Source organism: Chrysochloris asiatica, unplaced genomic scaffold (assembly GCF_000296735.1).
Source record: "Chrysochloris asiatica unplaced genomic scaffold, ChrAsi1.0 scaffold00402, whole genome shotgun sequence".
Classification (NCBI taxonomy): Eukaryota; Metazoa; Chordata; class Mammalia; order Afrosoricida; family Chrysochloridae; genus Chrysochloris; species Chrysochloris asiatica.
The window spans coordinates 12,513-17,186 of record NW_006408920.1 but is presented as its reverse complement, the minus strand read 5'-3'; the positions used below and the strand labels follow the sequence as shown (position 1 = coordinate 17,186).

Genomic DNA, 4,674 nt, shown 5'->3' with positions numbered 1-4,674 from the left:
AAAATCAGGGGGCTCAATGTATCACTCCCTGGCCAGGATAAACTGAGGAGGCAGGTGCCTCTACATCTCAGAATAGGAACAAGCTCTTGTTCTTTCTGGCGAAGGAGAATGGTGTTGGGCCTCTAAGTTGGACCAGGCAGAGCTCAACGCCTTGAGGGCAGAGGCAAAACCCCCAGGGGAACTTTTGAGACTTGCTTTTTTTAGACATGGTGATCATCTACACTCTGCCCTCCTATGACTGGTGAGCAGCTCAAGAGTGTGGGCCAGGGCAGCCCAGGGGACAGTAGGGATCTGCCCCAGAGACATCTGTGGGTCTGAGTCAGGGTTTCCTCAACACCAAATTATCCTATATGTACCCAGGGCAGCAGACACTGGGGCTAGTAAGAGTAGCCGCCCTTGGGGCCAAAGGGCTGGGCAGGGCCAGTCAGCTCAGGGAGGTAAGCGGGACTCTCATCCAAGTGGGACAAGGGGACTGTGTCCTCCTCACGGACTAGCCGGTCAAACTCAGCCTTGAGAGCTGGACGCTGATTGTCCGGGAAGGCCAGAGAGAAGAGGACCTCGGGCTCGCATACAAACTTGTACACATAACGCTTACCGGCCACCTTCTGCATGATGCCTTTCTCATAATAATATCGGAGTGAGCGGCTCAGCTTATAATTCATGGCCGGTCGGTTCTTCGGGATGCCCCAGAGCCTGATGACCTCCTCAGGCTCAATTAGTTTGAATTCCATTCCCCGGCCAGTCTAGGCAATGAAGTGGGCATTCGTTGGGTCATCCAGCAAGGACACCAGAAACTGCCATGGCTGCAAGGCTCCCCGGCGCTGGTAGGGCGGCCCCTCTCGGAATGTCCCAATCCCTTGCTGCTTTATGTCTCCTTCAAATTTCTCAGGGACGACGCAGACATTATCTGGAAATGGTCGTAGAGGTTTTTCATAGCCATAGCCCATGGCACCATCACCTGGGGAGGGCCCAGAGAAACCCTCTGTGTGAAGGTACACTGAAGCACACCCAGGGACATCTGTGTCATAGGAGAAATCCATCTGTTCCTGTTTGATCATCACCACCGCCCCTGGGTACCTGTGCCCATTGACCCCACCTGGGACCACTGGTGGTTGACACGCCTGCTCATACAGGGGGTCGTGGTATTCCTGTTTGAAGCTCTGCTGGTGGTAGGGAACGCAGGGTTCTGATAGCTGGTGTTGGTAGGGGGTTGGGAGGGGCTCCTGGCCACCTCCCTGAGAGGATGTGAAGGAGTGACAAATGTCCGAGGGCTGCTGGAAGATGTAACTGGGTTCCCCAAGGTACCCATGGCCAGCAGGGTGGGGCTGAGAAGTACCAGAGGACCTTAAGAAACTCTGTTGTTCTGTCCGGGGAAAGGGATGCAGGAGCGACTGTCCAGGGTCACCAGGGGTGAGGGACTTAATAGCTATTTGTCTGGAGTAAAGGCATTGCTTGCCATGGTGGTAGGGGAGTGGTGGCTTCCTGCTGCAGGACAGGGCCGGGTCTGTGCGGGGACTCTGGGGTTCCTTCTTGATCCTGGTGGCGGGGCTGTGGAAAGAGTTTTCTGAATGGAAATCAGGAACAAACTGCTCATCACTGTCTGGGACCTGAGCTTCCGAGAGCCATGTCTCCTGGAAGTGACTTAGATCCTGGAAGAGAGCTTCAGAAATTGTGGGACGGTAAGGAGCCGGGGTCCATGAGCTTCTCCTGTGGGACCATCAGCGCTTCGTGCAGGATCCCATTTCTGGGCGATTTGCTGCAGAAGGTGTATGGCACCTTCTGGTCCAAGTATCCGCCTTTCATCCTCCGCTCCATCCCGCCGCCTCTACTGGCCGTGTGGGGGCAGAGACCTGGGGCTCGGCCGTAGGTGCTAGAGCCACTGGGGTCCCCGAGCACTCCCCGGGCCGCTCGGAGGGGCTAGGCTGCTGTGAGACCGCCAGGCCAGAAATTGCGTACTTTTGAATCTGCCAGTAGTCCAGACAACTTGGGTGAAACCAAATGACAAGACCAAGAGGGGGGAAAGATCCACCATGGAATAGCACCACGGGAACCTCTGCGTAAAGCCGGACAATATACTTGGTCAGTTTTTCTTTATTCCAATTTTCTTTCTTTCTTTCTTTTTTTTTTTTTTTTTTTATTGTATCTGTTCATTGGCCCCCCACTGTTTGCATACCTCCATTCTGATGATTCGAGGGTGTGCCTGAGTGAGTGGAAAACTCCCACCCCCACCATTGGTGAGTTCTTCTGCCACCATGTGCACAGATAACTCTCAGACCAAGAGACAGCCCTGAACAGTTTTTTTTAATAGGGAAAAGGCCAGAACAAGCGGTGTAGAGGGGGAAAGAGAGTTTAAAAACAAAGCAGGTCTTAAATTCAATTAAATCCTAAGGTATAGTGTAACAACTAACATTGGCATGTTGAAAATCTATCGGGCAGCTGTGAAGGCAAGAAGCTGAAAGAGAACGTAATACTTATATTAAGCTACAGATTTTTTTTTTTTTTTCCTTCTCTCCCTCCTCTCCCTTTTCTGTGATTATAGACTACAGTATCAAATCTAGGTGTTTTTTTTTTTCTTTTTTTTTTCTGTTGTTGCTGTTTTGCTATTTTTCTGCACCGTCTTTTTACATTTGGGGTACTCTTTCTCTCCCTACATTGCCCCAAAAGAGACAGCAACTAGTGCCATATTGTCAAGCTACACTCTATAAAATACCAAAATGCAGGCAAGAATTAATGCCAACTGCCATACACCAGGGAGGCAGATAGCAGTTTTGACAGTTACTCTGAGTTAAGCAATAAGAAGAGTGAAAAGGGAAGTCTTCATCCAGATCATATCTACATGGAGGCAATCAGAAAGCATTCAAAAAGCTCAAGGAGTCACAGGAAGGATAGACCCCAAAAGAAAATCACCAAGACAGGTCATAATCAAGCTCTCCAAAATCAAAGATAAGGAGACAATCCTGAAAGCACCTAGGGAAAAGCAAAGTGTTACATACAAAGGCAAGCAAATCAGATTAAGCTCAAATCTCTCAGCAGAAACCAGGCAAGAAAGAAGGCAATGGAGAGACATATATAAAACCCCCAAAGAAAAAACAACAACAACAACAACAACAACAAAAAAAAAAACTGTCGACCAATAACCCTTTATTCAGCAAAGCTATCAATAAAATACAAAGGTGTAATCAAAATATTCCAGGATTAACAAAAGCTAAGGTTTGTTTTCAAAGCCAACTCTGCTATGAAAAATATCCGAAAGGAAGTTCTGTGGACTGAGAACCAACAAGAACAGGGAACAATCAGAGATTGGCATATGTGGCAGCAATTCCCAGAGGTTAATAGACAGAAGGAAGAGTCAAGAACAGAAAAAAAACAAAACAAAACAAAACAAAAAACTCTAAAAACAAACTCAGAGAATCTGGGAGATCAGTCTATGATCAAAATCATTATAATGTGAAACAAGGTAAACATATAGGAACAGAGATCTAGATGGTGAGAAGGTCAGCTAGATTAGATTACAGGATAAAATAGACTGCACTAAATCGAGGGAAAGGTTAATGGAATATAAGGAAACCTCAAAGAAAATTAACACTTCAAAATATACCAAAAAAATAAAGATCCAAGAACATGGAAACATTAAAACTATGAGGAAACTCACAAGAAGGAACACAAAAAGCATGAACTTAGCAAAGGAAAACACACAGAACAAGGAAAGCAGAAATAACACATACAATAAAACATAATGGCAACAATTATTCCATACCTATTGATAATTACACTAAATGTAAATGGTTTGAATGCGCCAATTAAAATATGGAAGGTGATAGAATGGATAAGAAAACAAGATCCTTCAATATGCTCTCTGCAAGAGACATATCTTAAACACAGAGACAAAAACAGATTAAAAGTCAAAGGATGGAAAAAATTGTACTAAGCTAATTGCAATAAAAAATGAACAGGAGTGGCAGTACTAATCTCTGATAAAATAATATTTAAGACAAAATCCAACATAATAGATAAAGATGGCAATGTACTCATGATTAAAGGGACAGTTGAATAAGATGACATGGCCATAATAAATATCTATGCTCCCAATGAAGGAGCTCCAAAATATATAAAGCAATATCTAACAGATTTCAGAAAGAAAGAGATGAATTTACAATAACCGTAGGTAATTTTAATACACTGCTTTCAAAAATGGATAGAACAACTAGAAAGAAACTTGACAAAGCTACAGAATAACTAAACAACACAATCAGCCAACAGGAACTCATAGATGTGTACAGAGCATTCAACCCAGAAAAATACACATTCTTTTCCAGTGCACATGGAACAGTCTCCAGAATAGATCATGTCTTAGGCCACAAAATAAACCTCCATAATTTTACAAATATCAAAATACTACAAAGCATCTTCTCAGACCACAATGCTATCAAATTAAAAATCAACATTAGGACAACCGCTCTGGAAAATTGTATGATCCTTCCTCGGAAAGCTGGAAACAGAAATACCTTATGATCCAGCAATTCCTTTACTTGGTATATATCCAGAAGAAATATGAGTCAGAATACAAGTAGATATATGCACTCCAATGTTCATTACAGCAGTATTCATAATAGCAAAAAATTGGAGACAATCCAAGTGCCTATCATAGGATGAATAGATAAACAAACTTTGGTA

At 44.3% G+C, this 4,674-nt stretch overlaps 1 pseudogene; it reads right to left on the bottom strand.

Annotated features, from left to right (window-relative positions):
- Nucleotides 1-377: 377 nt before the first annotated feature.
- LOC102835678 lies at nt 378-1,827 on the bottom strand (annotated as a pseudogene).
- Nucleotides 1,828-4,674: the final 2,847 nt, after the last annotated feature.